General features: G+C 43.4%; 1 protein-coding gene across 1 annotated transcript in view; it reads right to left on the reverse strand.

Moving 5' to 3' along the window:
* POMGNT2 (protein O-linked mannose N-acetylglucosaminyltransferase 2 (beta 1,4-)) overlaps nt 1-14,994 on the reverse strand; it is a 36,904-nt gene extending 21,910 nt beyond the window's left edge. The window contains exon 1 of the mRNA XM_065832639.2: nt 14,804-14,994. The gene's annotated coding sequence lies outside the window, so the exon portion shown is untranslated. The remainder of the gene's footprint in view (nt 1-14,803) is intronic.
* Nucleotides 14,995-16,996: the final 2,002 nt, after the last annotated feature.

The following is a 16,996-nucleotide window of genomic DNA, read 5'->3' on the forward strand; positions in this document are numbered from 1 at the left end:
GGAGGGCTGGAGCAGGTCTGAACCCTCTCACTTGCAAAGAATCCCCAAGATGACCCATAATATATATATATGTATATATATTGGCCATAGGCTGTGAGAGCCATCCTGAGTCTAGAGGGGCAAGGGGGAAAAGACACACACCACCTCAGGCAGAACTTTCCTGCCTTGGCTTACCCAGCTTCACCCTCTCCATGGCAGAATGAGGTGCTTATGTGTCCTGGAGGCTGACAGGAACAGATCGCTGAGGTAGCCAACCTTTCTTCCCAGGCCAAGGGATTAAAGCTGAAGCCAGAAAAAGTCTCTCTTGCAACTACAAAGAACCAAATCTGCACCTGTATCAACGCAGAAAGTATCTGAACAGAGAAAGCACCTGACTCGGAGTCTGAGGAATGATTAGAAAACAATCATCTTGCCAAGGAATTAAGTTACACAAAATAAGCACCATTTTTTTACCATCAAGGTGATGAGATATACTAAAATAAAAACTAAAATATGAGAAACTAAAACCCCTCTTCTCTAATTTGCTTGAATACATTCAATGCTTAAAGACAAGCACATACCTAAGAGCCCTGTGTTCCAATAGGACAAAGACATGCACATAAATTAAGCAAGAACTATAGAACTTTTTGAATAATAACTTGATTTGACTTTGTGACCTCTGTGCTAAATATATATCTAGGTAAATAACATGTATATATGACTACTAAACAATTCATATAAAAGATTACAATTAATATATAGCCTATATATTGCTCTTAAGTTCATACCTGGATTAAAAGATGATTAATCAGTGGCTTTATAAATCTAAATAAATTAATTTCAATAAGCTGCTAGCTTCCCAGCTTTCATTTTGTACCTTTGACACAATCATAACACAGTCAGAAGCCAAGAAGCTGCAAAGTCATTTATAAATGCATGTGAAGCTGTCCCAAATAACCTTACAGGAGAAGGGGAGAGCAACTCCAATCTTCATTTTCTATTAACTCTCAGGTCTCTGCATGAAAATGAGTAATAACCTAAGTGGTAAAGAACAAATAAACAGAAGCAAGGAGCAGGGGTAAGAACAAATCATTAAAAAGTGATAAGTACGAAGGGCCCTAACTTAGCTAAAGGCAGTAAAAATGCACACGCACAGGAAACTACCTCCTGTCTCCTCAAAATTAATCTGGTCATATAGTTTTAGTGCTAAGGAAGTGATTGCCTCAGCACGACACCCGAGTGTCCATTAGAAAGGACAGTATTTCATCTATGTGCACAGAGGTCTGATAACTGATTTTCCCAGGTGTGTCTCTCCCTCCTTCTAAAAGAAATTACACAGCAAATTAATCTTTGTACAGCTTTTTATTTTCCATCCCTCCTCCTCTTCCCTCCTTCCACTCCTCCCATACACTCTGAAGGATAAGCAGGAAAATGTGGATGGTTCACAACAAAATTGAAATAAATTCACATAGCAGGAACAGCCTAAGTCTGGTTTGGCTCATGCAAGTGAGCTTAGGATATGGTGATTCAGTGCAAAAAAAGAGGTAATGAAACCGGTGCCATACACCTTTCTGGAGAGGGCTTTTTGTCCACACACATACGAGTGAAAGGCTCATCTGCCTAGGGAGCAAACACTTGAAACCAATCTTACCAGTAAAAAGGGATTTCAATTCACAAACCGTAAACATCCCACTCAATTTATACTACAGGTGGACAGCTGGGAGATGAGAAACCAGCAGCAATCTAAGACAAGCCCCTACACCCAAAATAAGGAAGGCTTTTTCTGGGATGAAAGAAGGGACAGAAGCCAGATGGCCTCAGATTCCTTCAAGGCATTTACAATTCCCAAGATACTTTACACACACTGTGCTTAGATGTTTCATTGGTCACCAGTGATCACAAATTCACACACAGCTTAAAGCTACTCATGGGTTTCTGAGCTCAAAGGAATAAAGGTCTAAACTCTCAGATGGGTACCACTTTTAGAAAAAGACACATTCACACTAGCACACCACTGAAGGGAACCAAGTTGTCACGGACAACTGTTATTCAGAGAACAGTATGCAAAAGTGGGCCCTAAAACATAATGGGTGAAATTTTAGCTCCAAAAGCCATGAAAAACTGATAGCATGGCTTTGAGAAGGATGTAGCAGAAACACTCCAAAAACGGGCTGGTTTTGGAGATGGGAAGCTCTAAGAAGGGAAAGTAAAGCTTATTTTTTCAATGCTAGCCACAAGATTTCAAAGTTGGGAAAAAATTCTTCCCAGAAATGGCTATCAGGGATCGGTGCAGGCTGTCCAGGGCAGTGGTGGAGTCACCATCCCTGAAGGGCTTTAAAAGATGCGGAGATGAGGTTTTCAGGGACATGGGTTAGTGCCAGTGTTAGGTTATGGGTGGACTCAATGATCTTAAGGGTCTCTTCCAATCAAATTATTCTATGATTCTATAAAGGAATATTTTAATAACTATATGCTCCATTGATTACTGTATCAGAGAGCATAACTAGATGAATAAGAAAGATCTGTGTGTAAGCCCACTTCACACAAGAGGTACACAGACCACAGCTGGGGAACCCATTAAAATTCCTTGGCTTCATGCAAGCATCAACCTAGCATCTGCACAGCTCTAAGCTGAAAAGAGAGATGGTTCTCTGAAACAGAAGTAGCCTATGCCAAATTTGCACAAGGGCCTGCAATCAAGGACCCAAATCCAGAATTCAGCTCCTCTTTGCTCCTTGAGCAACAAAGCAGCAGGCAGATCAGACTTTAGAGACATCTTTGCCTGCTAATTACATGTTAAAAGTTTAAAACAGAGACTGTATCACACCCAGTCTCTCAAGAGCAAAAATATATCTGTAATCCTTTTGTTAAGGTAAACCAGTAAAAAGATGGAAAGAAAATTAACACCATATACAATGAAATCTTTGCGATCAAAAATGAAACCATTTTTATTGAGAATTACATTTTTCTCAGTTGAATTTTTAGAAAGTAAGCTGGATGTTACAAAAAACACTTTTTCACAAATACAAAAAAAACCCCAAAACCTTAGCAAATAAAATCTTATTCCTCTCATCTTTAATCTCAATCTCCTTGCTTTAACATCAAAATGTCCCTCAGCCCCTTTTTACATGTGTGGTCTTCAGAACAGCTAGCAGCTGAAGAAGGAGCTCCTGGATCCAACTGTGCAGAGGGGTCTGGTTGTCAATAATTACCTACATCTCTGCTTCAGTTTTATAAGGCAGAGTCAATGGCCAGGAGAGAGGACACTTGCATGTGTGTTTTGAAAGAAAAAGGCAAAATATTTAACAATGGAAGAGGGAAACATCATTTGGTCCACATGCAAGAATTGTGTAGCACAGCCTCTTGTAGGTATGACAAAGCAAACTGGTGCAGGAGACAGTCAAATGGCAATGAAAGCTGCAGGCAGGAAGGCAAATGTCAGTGAAACTTTTCAGCTGTCAGTGGATAAAGCTTTAAAAGCTAATGGGGCAAACTATTAAACCCTTCACATACATTTCTAAGGAAAACTTCCAAGGCAAGCCCAAATAGCCAACTATACCTAAACTCAGACATGTCTCTTACCAACCATAAACAAAGCAAACCAAAAGAATACAGAAGACATAGGATTGAAATAAAAGAAAGGAAGAAACGAAAAAAGTAGGAAGGGAAGAGAGAACAAAAAGAAGACGCGCTTGGACAAACGATATACATCACAAGAATGAGAAACCTTCAAAGACAGCTCCAGAGAAAAAAAGGCCAGACTGGGAGATTATCTTTTTGATCTGCGCTTATCAGTAAAGCACTAAGGAATTTCCAATCATGAGTCTGACACCTCATTGCACTGTATGAATTAAGCAAAATCACTTAAAACACGGGAGATGGATGTGAGAATCACAGTGCCAGCTGCAACACTGTGGGACCAGTTGCAGGTAATTCAGTGGAAACAAGCGATGCTATAAAAATCAGTGCATCAGGAAAACTCACCCCCCATCTCTTTTAGAGTCTCAAGGATGCAAGAGGGATATCTAATTCAGTGCTAAAAAAAAAAAAAAAGAAAACAAAAAAAACCCAAAACCAACCAACAACAATAAAAACATTTCCATCTGCACACAAAAATGACGTCTCCCCTTCAGTTAGAATGCGAACTCAAATCCAGCAAGAAGGGGATAATGACCAGGAGCATGCAGACAGCACCCAGAGCAGAGAGTGCGCTGCATCCTCAGAAAGCACATGTGCCATCACATTTAAAGGAACAAGAAAACTTGGCATTAGAATTAACTACAGTGAAGAAAAACAGGGCCAAGAAGAGTGCTTCTACTAAAGGACAACCAGAATCAGAAGCAGATGAAGAAAGGATCTAGACCACTCTGCCATCAGCATCCAGAAGAAAAACAACCCTCCTTTAACCACTTTTCCAAAAGGTTTTTTTCTCAGGCTGGCAGAGAGTAACCCAGTGTACAGAGCTTAGATCCAAAGCCTTTATGCTAGGCAGGAGTGAAAAAGGTTGAAATGTAAATTATCAAAAACATCTAAATATTTCCCTGTTTGCAAGGGAGGAAAACTTGTGCATTTCTTCCCTAAGTCTCTTCTAACGCTTCAGCCCTTGTAGGCAGAGGCACCACAGTACAGTACTGCCTACTACAGACACGGTGTTCTTCTGCTCATGGTTAGCAGACACGGGCAGAGCGTGAAAACTGAGGAGAAGAACTGGATGCATGCATGGTAAGGTAGTAAACGCCAAATGATTAGGGTTTCCATCTACATCCATTCACACCGCAGAGTCAAGGACAGTAACACAGAAGACTAACATCTGTACTACTCACAGACGGCTCTTCCAGGTGACTGGAAAAGGTTCATTTCCTTTCCCTTCTTCATGCCACTAAGCCAAATCAATCCTCCCTTCATAGCAGGAGCTTTGCTTACCCCATGAAGTGTGGTGCCAGGTAGATACACCCAATGGAAATAACGCTTATGCTTGGATTTAAGCACGTGCTTAACTCTTGGCTGGATCAGCACTTCCAACCACACGTCCTGTGGGACAGGGATTCGCATTCTTACACATCTTTAAACTTTCCAGCATGTGTAATTTATCATCCTGCCTGTGACAAAGGATGGCAACACCCTGCTCGTTTCTCTTGCTCTCAGTACGCTGCAGAAAATAAAAACATAGATTTCTCAACCGCGAGGTGAAGGACACTGATATCCCATTTCCCCCTCTGATACTCTAGCTCTAGCATATCATCACCAGGCTTGAATCAGAAAAAGGGAAAAAAGACTCAAAGGGAGGAGGTAAAAAAGTGGGAGAAAAGATACTTACTGCAATAGAAACAAAAAAAATCATTTACTGATCACATATGAAAAGAACACCTATATTAAAAGTGATATCAGAAGAACTGAGCAGGATAAAACCATGCGCAGTTCCAGTTATTTCAGCATGAATATGGAAAATACACATTACTCTGAGTTTATGAAGGACTTAGTTTTACCAATTCTATTTATACACACTTTCTTGGTTCATTTTAGACATATCACTCATACCGTACACACAATATAAATATAAAATGCATAGCAGTGCATTTATGTGCCACAGAAACAAGATTTTAAACCAAGAGAACTGAGTGCTCACTGATTCTAAAAGACAACAGCTCCCTATTTTTTAACACGTTTCTAAATTATATATGGGCTGTGTATCCCTCCAGACAAATGAACACTGATAAATTACGTTCTGTTGCTAGCCAGGCACTTCAAGTAATCTCCACCCTCCCACCTCCTCGTCACATGAAATAAAGATGAAGCACCACACAACGTCAGTCACATTGCAGATCCATTCAGCAGCTGCCTCTATCTGAAACAACAGAATAGATGTGTTAAGATCTTCATCAGTTTCCACTATCAGGAGTTGAAATTTTTGCTGCAATGGACTCGGGTAACCCCTGAGGGGGCACTGGCTAGTACATGCCCTACACAGCCAGCATTATGCTAGATGGCATCGAGCGCCTCTCAGAAGTTTCTCCTGACGGGATTGCTCACCTTCCTAACTGATCTCATCTTTTATGCCTGGCCAAATGATTTTGGCTGCATCTGTGGACTGGGATACGTTTAACGAACAGCACAGTGTGCTCCATGACCTGGCTGCTCCCCAGCCACAGGCCTGTGGGAACGCTGCCAGAAGTATTGAGCCTTCTGCATGTGCTTGAGTACACACATCCCATTTCTGACCTGCTTCATTACCCTTTTCCCAGCAAGCTGGCCTAGAGTGTTAAGGACCGAAGACCAGCCTCGCCTCCCTGCAGTGCTATCAAATATGTTACAGGCAGAGAATATGGCCATACTCCATCTATGGGGTTTCCTCCAAAGTTCACTTCTTCTGACAGTAGCAGGGCTGATGTTTGGTCAGTACAAGAACAGTGCTCCATGCAACACAACCCACCACCATCACAGAGAGCTGCTGTACCCTCATACTGACCCTTGCAAACCCCAAGCCCTCCCCTACAACAGCACAGGAGCTGGATCAGTTCCAGGTCTCCTTATCTGATTATCACAAAGTATGGAATTGCAGAAGATCCGAGTACAAACAGTGGTTACTTTTTCCTATATCTACCACAGAAGGGCACTCACAGTTCCCAGGTCAGGATGTAGCACCAAGGAGACACGGGACTAAGTAGAGACAAGTAAAAGCTTTTGAGCTTCTTCCTCAGTAAACTGTAACAAGAGTCCCCTGAACTTGAGTACTGTCATGTTCAGATTCAAACCCCCAGGGAAAGGACGTTTTTTCCTTTCCGAGGGTGACTTTTGCACCAGTACAGGTTGGTGAATGACCTGCTGGAAAGCAGCATTATGCAGAAGGACCTGGGAGTTCTGGTTTACAACAGGTTGACCATGAGCCAGCAACGTGCCCTCGTGGCCAAGAAGGCCAATGGTACCCTGGGGTGCATTAGGAAGAGTGCAACCAGCAGGCCGCGGGAGGTTGTCCCCCTCCTCTACTCTGCCCCGGTGAGGTCTCATTTAGACTGATGTTTCCAGTTCTGAGCTCCCTAGTTCAAGAAGCACAAGGAACTATAGGAGAGAGTCCATCAGCAGGCTACAAAGATGATTAGGGGGCTGGAGCATCTTTATTATGAGGAGCAACTGAGAGAGCTCAGTCTGTTCAGCCTGGAGAAGAGCAGGCCGAGAGGGGATGTCATCAACGTTTATAAATATCTCAAGGGTGGGTGTCAAGAAGATGGGACCAGACTCCTTTCAGTGGTGCCCAACAACAGGATGAGGGGCAATGGGCAGAGACTGAAGCACAGGACGTTCCATCTATACATGAAGAGAAACTTCTTGACTTTGAGGGTGCCAGCGCACTGGAACAGGCTGCCCAAAGAGGCTGTGGAGTCTCCTTCTCTGGAGACATTCAAAACCTGCCCGGACACAGTCCTGTGTGATCTGCTCTGGATGAACCTGCTTTAGCAGATGGGTTGGACTAGATGATCTACAAAGGTCCCTTCCAACCCAAACCATTCTGTGATTCTGTGACTTCCCACTTAATCAACATTTCAGCAGGACCTAAAGAGCAGAATGCCCAGTATAACCACCATGGCTTTGAGAGGGAGAGGTGGGAGAGCCCGCGTTCAGAACCACACCTGGACGTGCCTTTGCAGTGCAACCCCACCTCTGCTTACAAACAGGCTTCCTTCCAACCATTTCATAAATATCTGTACTACGCTTTCTCCCAGTAATACATAAACTAAGAACCTTTAAAGTTCAAAGACAAATCACTTCTTTACTGATCTAGCCAATTAAAAAATGAAGAATGATAACAAGTTGTGAAATTTTTCTTGTCACCAGCCTAATCACTACTCAGGGCTTCAAACTGTGGCAGAAAAAATGAGGAAAAAGATCGACCTGTTTATAGATTGTTTGGATTCTGCTTTACAAAGTACAGCATTATCTTTGTCAACGTGTGAGGAAATGCAATTGCACTGAGGACCTCTACATCAAAAAAACCCGCTTTACTTAATTACTTCAGTATTACAACAGCAAGAAAATAATTACTGTAGTTATTTCAGAGTTGCTTATTGCTTTCGTACATATGATCTGTTTGCAAACATTAATACTGATTAGTCAAAAATCTTAGTTCATTTTTCTACAGAATTATTAGGATTTAGGATTAGGATACTGAGATACTACGATTATTAGGATACCTCATGGTATCCTAATAAAAGCAGAAGCACCTTGATATCTTTTTAAGGAGGGACTGGGGAAGGAATAAGGACTAAAGGAAGAAAGAAAGGCCACAATCTAAATAAGTAAGAGAGTGTCTACAGATGGAGAGTTAAGAACAGAGAAAGATTACGTGAGGAACCCAGTGCCAAAGAGATAAAAAAATCAACAATAAAATTTATAGTGGACTATAAACCTTCCAAGTTTAATTACAGTACCTTAGGTGCACTTAGATGCACTTCGTTTAAAGTTCACTCATTTACCATTCTTTACTAAAGAATGGAACCATAGGTAGCAGAAATGAAATCCCACCAATCAAGAACAATCAAGGTTACATTTTTAAAGCTAATTCTGCCCCTCTCTTCCTTCTCCCAGGCTTCCAACTTCCCATTTCAGGGCTGTCAGCAGTTGTCAGCACATCATATGAGAAACTCATCTGAACATACAATATAACTTGACAGGCAATACATCAGAAAACCTAGATGTGACAACAGCAAATTCCACCAGATGGTCCTGGATCATATCCATCCATTAAAACACACACACACAAAAAAAAAAAGAAAAAAAAAGAAGAAGAAGAAAAAATTTAAAGAAAGAAAAAAAAATACACAGAGAAAAGCAGAACTTCTGAAGACGTGGAAAAAAAAAAATGGTATATGCACCGTTTCACCCTTTGCCCTATCCATGCAGGAAAAGGAGACACGCAGTAGCTGCGCCTCTTGTACTCACCTGTTGGTCCTGTCATTAATATCAATATGTGTATTTAATCCTCATACCGTAAGCAAAGGCTTCTAAATAAAGATGCCACTTCCATGAAAGGTAGTATATACTAGCGATAATGGTGCTTTCCAATTGAGAAAACTTTCTCAATGACTCTGGAGCCTGGTCCTGCTACAGCATCAACATGATCTCCAGGTACACCAAACCCAAGAGGTTATCCCTGGGAGTAGCTGCAAACTTGGAGCACTTCCAAGGCTCCCTGTCTGTCACCCTTCCCATCTCCCTGTTGCTCTTGTAGGCTGCACAGATTCTGTTTGGGTTCAGGCTGCCTACAGTCTTCATCGGCCTTTGCAATGGCCCTTTTGGGACAGACCTTGGTTTGCCATGTCCACTGCCAGCCACACAATCCTGTGAAGGCAGCTGAGACCTGCAGGTTAAACGCTGACTGTCCAGGCCTTACCTCAATGCAAGTAAAATGCCTTTGATACACACAAAGCTCAAACCACATTCCAATAGGTAGAGAGTACAACCTGCTCCTGATTCTGGTTTCAAGCCCACACAAAACATGGTGCTGAGGCAGGAACAGGGTCAGGACTCTGTATCACTCTCTCCGATGTCAGCACAGTCCCATGGCACAAAGCACCAGGTTGAGAGGCAGCTCTGGGGTTAATTCACTGCCAAGGAAACACTGATGCTGTCACTGGTCTTCAGGTAAGCGGCACCAGCATAGCCACAGCAGCAGCTTGGCTGGGACAAAAGTGACAGGCCTATGAAACATAAATCAAATCTGCACAGGCTGTCACTGCTCAAGTGAGACCCTCAGGGACACCCACCATTCCTTGCTCCTGTTCTGCTCCTACCTTCAACAGCTGTGTGCAGACGTCCAAGTTTTGCTCTGTGTAAAGTAATTGTCTGTAACTGTAAAAAAACACTGCCTATCCTTGTCCTCCCAACTACACGTGCTCTGAAGTAAAAGGTGTTTTAGTCAAATATAATCGAAATTTTTAAAGCAAGTAGATACGAATCTGAATGCACAGAGGGAACAAAGACAGTGAAAAACATGGTGTTATTTTACCAGACATTTAACAGGACAGGATAGTGCTTCAAAGTTCTTTGGAAATCTGAGTTTCCTTGAATACAAAGTTGTGACCGTGGTTATTAGAGAGAGCAGATCTATTTCCTGCCAGTGCCCCAGCTGCACTCCACAGCAAAATCAGTTTCGACCAAGAAACTAGACTAAGCCCTTAACAAAGGAGTATTCCTGTACATGATAAATACTTTCTTCCCCTAAGGAAAGTTCCTTCCATTACAAGTTCTTGTTTGCTGTTAAACAAAGTGCACCCGTTTTCTGAGTGAGAAACGTCTGCGAGTGGGAATACTCCAGTGCACAGGTGTGGAACTAGGCTGCAGTCACGCTTCAGAAACTGCAAGTGAGTGGACTGGGTGACACAGATTGCTAATGAAAAGAGTGTTTTTAGCAATGGCTGATGGCTACTTGCTGACTTCTGAAGAAGCAATTTATTGTCTCCATCCAATCCATTTCACAATTATCACCTTTAGCAGAGAGAGGAAGTTACTTTTACATCATGGAGCTGAGAACATGAGGCTTACAAAAAGTCAATTCTCCCCTCCTCCTCAAACCTCAACAACGAATATCTGATTTTTTTACTCTACCTTTGTTATTTTAGCGCAATAGTCAGTGACATTTTCAAGTTTTGCTATTATGCTCTGGTGGGGTTTCAAACACTGCAGAGGAACATAATTACATTTACAGACACTTATGACTGGAACTTAAATGTTGTGAAGGCACATAATAGTCTCTTACAGAAAAATATGCATTTAGCTCAAAAAGTATGTTCTGATTAAACTTAAAATGGACACCATCTTTTTAGTGGAGTGCCTTTTGGTATCTAACTGTTTTTTCCATAAATACTAGACTAAGATTTTTCAAAACATTAACTTTCTAAGAGAGAAAGAACAAACTTATTATTTAATTGTTTTCAGCAGAAATACTGTAAAACAGAAGGCATAAGAATAATACACATTTAATAAAACTGGTAAAATATAACCTCCTCCCATTTTGATATTTAATTATATCTCATTAGTAAAGCAAAAATACTGCAAATTGAAGCCAAAGAGTCAGCTGTTTATTTATTTATAGGCATTTATATAGCACTCATTACCATAGCAACCAGGAACCTTTTTTCCTTCTTGTTCAAAGCAAAAGTTGTAATTTTGAAATGTGATCCTTTGACGATGCAAATATGTACTTACATCCTATGCTGCAAACATTTAGGCAAGTGCTTAAAGTACACTAATAGACTTGAGTCAAAGGCACGGTGAAAGAGACAGAAACAGAGAAAGGAAAAAGAAAGGAACTGAGAAGCAAATAACAAAGAGGGAAAGAACAAAGGGCTTTCCTATGAAAATCTACAGTGCACTGGGTCCTACATCCATGACATGCCCAGTGCAAAAACAAAGGGCTTTCCTATGATAATCCATAGTGCACTGGGTCCTACATCCATGACATCCCCAGGGCTTTTTTCCTGTAATAGTATGTAGCTCGTTCATGAAGCACAGTTCAATTAATCAAGAGTGATCAACAAGCTCCCAATTTATGCTGAGGACACCAGTGAATATTCTTGAGCAAGGATTTCTAAGATCGTAGCTTACAAAAGATGCTGCAGAGGGCTGCCTCTCTTTTGCAAGCTGAGATGCCAGGAGCTTCAACTGCTACTCTCTTCCAATCCCCCAGCAATTAGCCATTACCAAATTCCCACAGAATTAACAGACCTTTTTAAAAATGCCATCCGCTCACAAAACATCAAAGAACTTGCTAAATTCAAACATTGCTCCTGCATACATCACTGTAGAATGAATTACTAAGTAAGTCACGCAACTGCAGCTTGCCCATGACACTCCTTGTGTGCACAAGCACAAACTACTTTTCAGATCCTCAAAAGAGATTGAAATTGCTTTTTAAACTATTTAATCTGGTTGCTTCCCAATGCCCTATAGATTATGGACATATATGTACAATGTAGTACTTCAGATCCCTTTTAAAAGCTAATGAATTTCTCATTGAGACTGGAAGAAAAAAGGAGATCTCATGCCTGTTGTCATTTTGTTATATAAGAGATCTTATGATAAAGATATCCTGAAGAAGCCTTCAACTCTGCATTTATGTTAATCCTATATTCTTCATAAACCAATACTGTCCAAAGTAGTTAAATAAGGAGTGTTCTGTTGTTCCTAAACCAAACACACAAATCTTTACACAAGACTGATGGTTACTTTGTAGTCTTTTTTTTAAGCTTTATTCTAAATAGGGCAGAAGCTGCATGTATGACTGGAGGAAAAGTGACAAGTTCCTTATCTGGAAAAGCACCAGCAGGCACTGTTATCAGAGCAGACCAGCTCTTTTAAAGTGGACTGATGAAGCTATTTTTAAAAATACCTAATAACATCACAGAGGAGAATCTGATCTCTGCAAAGGTGAGCTGTGCAGCTCGATACTGCTGGGAGGCAGCTAATGAAACTGAAGCTTGTCAGACACAGATTGCATCCAGTAATTGGCTTTGAAAACTTGAAGTTTAAATTTCACTGTGCTGAGTTCAATGCCCCGCTCACAGCTTGCTCCAAGCACAGGCAGAGCTGAGGGCTGTCTAGTGTGACCGAATGTGAGTGGCCACATTTCCACGGCCTGTGCCGCCAGGCCCAGTCTGCATGCTTGGAGGGCAAAGAAAGAAGCCTACTTTCTTCCAGCACCTACTAGTTGACTGCCAGGACAGGGAGAGACAGTTGTGGGGGAAAGAAGTCAGAATGGTGTTGGAGCAGGTGGCGTGCTGAAGGAGGAGCAGGGAACACGTCCTACCACAGAAGGAGAAGGAAAGGGGTGAAGACCTAAAAGGAGAAGGAAGAGGGTCCCATGTCATGCATTCATCCAGCACAGCAGAACCACTGACCAACACCAACCCTCAGTCAGCGTTCTGTGCCAACTGTGCAAGGTCTCTCAGGAACAGTCACTGGTTTTCCAAGGAAGGCAACCAGCAAAACAAGGAAAGTGTCCCTGTTTTTTGCCCATTTTGCCCAAACTCCACTTACCCTTCCTAGCCCACTTCTCCCTGAGCTTTGTGGACCCATAGACCCATCCTGCCCCTCAATCTGAACCATAAAACTGAATTTTGTGACCATCATGGATAACAATCAAATAAATTGTTGTCCCACAGTGTGAGAAGGCAAAATTTTGTCTGTACAGCTCAGAACCTCTGATATGGTTCTAGCTCTGCGGTTTAATGCTTTCCTTTGTGCCACTTTCCTTTTCGTGATTCCTCCTGGCTCCCACCACTCCTAGAAAAATCTGCTCCTTCACAGCCGAGACACGCTCTGGTTCGAAAAGCCATTTAAAATAAAAAGCAGGTTCTTTTGCTGGGAGGAATCATCTATGTATTTGTTTATTTGAATAAAATGATAGCTTTACTAGTGGAAGATCTCTAAGTCTCTCTGTTTTAAAACATCTCCTAAAGACCTTGCTGTGTTAGAACACAGGCCAGATACAAATCTCTTAAAAACTCCGGGGAACAGTAACTGAATGTGACCTGCTCTCATAGGGAACACAAAATTGAGACTCCAAGTAAAACTGTCACCTTGCAATCATAAACCCATCAAAATGCACTCTTGCAGAAAAGCAGACTGCAAAGCTGGTTTTCTGTATCTAGTTCATGCATTTGGTATCCACCACATTTTTGTAAATGATACTGCAAAATAAACACCCTGTCTTACAGTTGATGAGTTTAGCATATGTCAGATTTGTTTGGGGGAGAAGATCCTCCCAGAGAATAAGAGCTCTTCTGGTTCTCAGCTAAGTCAAGACTTGAGCTAACAAGCCAATCTATCAATTCAAGTGTTTTGAGATCGCTATTAAAAGAGCCATTACTGTTTTATTACCAAAGTCAACATATTCTCCTGAATCAGCAGTCATCGTTTAAAAGTCAGCATTTGTCAATAGTTATCCAACTATGGCACTGGTGTGAAAACACCAATATGTTCCCTTCCTTTTACCAGTTGTTCAGATACAGTCATTATTTTTATTACTTGAGAAGAGCATGCCTCTTCCCTTTTCTTTTTTTTTTTCTTTTTCTTCAAAGCAGCAGCCATTATCTTAATAACCCATTAAAACATTGGGTTAATTGAGAGGGGCTGTAAGGAAGCTGGAAGACACACGCAGAGTGGGTAAGCCTGACCTCAGAGCATGCATGTACAACGCACCCTGAGCTGACATATGCAAGAGAAACTTTTCCACCATGCTTAGTCAGCACACAATAATTGAAAGGGGCAGGATGCAATAAATTCAGCACCGGTATCCACTGGGGCCAAATTCACAAGGACTGCTAAGCTTTCAAAGCTGAAGACAGGTGTCTGCGGGGGTTCCCAAGGCACTCAACCATCAAGGAAAACTGTCAGGAGAACATAATTACATCTTTACTTGCCCTGGTAGGCTTTAAACCTGCAGCGTCTTTGACCTCTAGGGAGGTTATTTGAGTTTTAATTGAACCGCGTTTCAACGGTGCAGGCAAGAACCAACCCTCACAGCCCCGCCTGCCCCTGCTGTCGGATCGCTTTCACTCCCCGGCTCTGAAGCAGAAAGCTTTCCACGTCCAAGGGGTCAGCTCCGCTCTGGGCAACTCTGCGGGGAGCTCTGGGGGAAAATCCCGGCTTGTTCCCACCTCCGCCCCGTGCCTCCCCATTGTGGAGTCGCCGCCGATCACCAGAGACACCGCCCCGACCCCACTTTCCCCTCAGGAAAGAGGCGGTAGCCGCCGACGACCCCCGCGAACCGCCCTTCGCTGGTGCCCGGCCCGGGCCGCCGCCGCCCCACGGCCGCCCCGCGCCGCCTCACCTGCCGCCCGCGGCGCCAACGGCAGCAACCGCCCCCTCGGCTCGGCCCGGCCCCTACCGCCTCCTCACGGCCTCCCCGCCCGCGGCGGGCGGCGCCGCCACCTCCTCGCAGGCGGGCGTTGTCAGCCGAGAGGGGCCGTGGCGGCGGCGGGGCGGGCCCGAGCGGCACCGCCTCCCCCGCGCTCTCGGCGGCGGTGGGTAGGGGGACGGGCGGCCCCTCGCCCGCCGCACTCGGGAGAGCGGCGGCTGCCGCGCATGCTCAGTGCCGAGCGCTGCGAAAGGCGTTATGGGGGGTGTAGTTCGGGGCTGCTTGGGTGCCATGTCCCCTCAGGATGGGCTCCCTGGTGCGGTTTTTGGTACAGACCCTCTAGCCGGTCCCAATCATCCCTCAGCCCGGTGGTGGTTCCCCTCACGCCTTTCTCCCCAGGCCGCCCAGTCAGCTTCCTCAACCCCTTTGCTTCTCCCAGTCACCAGCATCACTCACTCACTGCTCCTCATCTCCTCCTCAAATCTCCTTCAGCCTCTACCTCACCCTCCTGCAGTCCTCCCAACTGCCTTCCCACACTGACCTTTCGCCGTCCCTCAGGGTCCCTCCCTGACTCTCAGCCTTCCTCTGCCCAAGAGCCTCCCCGCTTGCTGCCTGCACTCCCTGGCCTCTTGGCTCCTTCCACTCAGAATGTAGATGCTAAAGCAGAGGGCAATCATCCTTATTATGAGTACATGGCTTCAAATCTACCAGAAAAACCTGACAGATAGCAGACACCCGCACCTTTTCCAGAGGAAGGTTCCTTCCCACCCATTGATTCCATCAGTGTTTATAAATATCTCAAGGGTGGGTGTCAAGAAGATGGGACCAGACTCTTTCCAGTGGTGCTCTGCAATAGGATGTGGGGCAATGGGCACAGACTGAAGTACAGGTGTTTCTGTCTGAATGTGAGAGGAAACTGCTTTGAGGGTGCCAGAGCACTGGAACAGACTCCCCAGAGAGGTTGTGGAGTCTCCTTCTCTGGTGACATTCAAAACCCGTGTGGACACATTCCTGTGTGATCTGCTTTGGGTGAACCTGCTTTAGCAGGTGGGTTGGACTAGATGATCTCCAGAGGTCCATTCTAACCTCAACCATTCTGTGATTCTGTGAAAGCGTGACAACCAAGTCAGGTCACATTGACATGGTAGGGTTTGGTAAGTTCAGACTTCACCAAAGCAACCCTGAGATTATTACGGCTTGAATAGATCATCAAGAACATGCTGAGTCTGATCAAAGAAGTCAGATCGACCGAGCACTTGGACGTGTGTGCGTACAGCACCTCTGCTTGATCCAGTCTCTCCCAAAGTCAGTGGGGCTTCTTGTCATTGACTTCACCAAGGCTTTTGATTTCACAGGGGAGCTTTCCATTTCCACACACGCACGGTGCTTTCAGTCGATGAGAAGGACAGTTAGTGGTTCGGTAGCATATTTCACGTTAGCGGGCGTTTGTATGCGTAATTAAATGCTCCCAGAGTGATAGGAGTGCTAAACATGCGTGCAGGAAATGAATGTAAAAGTTTAACCGTTTAAATGTTTGCCTCTGAGAAGCTGATAGTCGCTTGGGGGAAATAAAATTTAGTTACTTAGTACTCCTTCCTCCAGCCTCTTTTTCTGTCTTTCAAATTTTGTAGCTACTGATCCGAAGCACTAACTTGTCTTACAAGAGATATATACAAGAACTGAGGTTTTTCAGAAATACTCATTGGTACTCTAAGTTTAATTTTGGTATGGTCTCTGTGAATTTTAGTGCTGAGCTCATATACACTAATAAGGCAAATGCCAGGCTTCTGAGATTCGTTTTCCAGAGTTTGATCAAGAACTATGATGCTAATGAAATCCACTGCAAGAGATCCCATCTACTCTGTTTCTTGTTAGGTTTGTCAGTTGTACTCCAGCCCTAGAGAAACTTTAGAATGCTTGATCCGCACCCTTATAACTAGAGCGACAGTGCAAAATAATCATAATTGTCATAATTTTTATTAAAATTTGTTGGAATAAAAGCTCACTATTTATTTCAACAATGTTTAGAGATCTCCATTAATTTTCCCAAAGCATTTGCGAGTAGAAATCTTGACTAAGATTTCACAAATACCTGCTTGCATATTCACATAAATGCCATCTGCAGTGCCACTTTTCCTCCTTGTTATGAAATATTTAATGAACCAG

Source organism: Patagioenas fasciata, chromosome 2 (assembly GCF_037038585.1).
Source record: "Patagioenas fasciata isolate bPatFas1 chromosome 2, bPatFas1.hap1, whole genome shotgun sequence".
NCBI lineage: Eukaryota > Metazoa > Chordata > Aves > Columbiformes > Columbidae > Patagioenas > Patagioenas fasciata.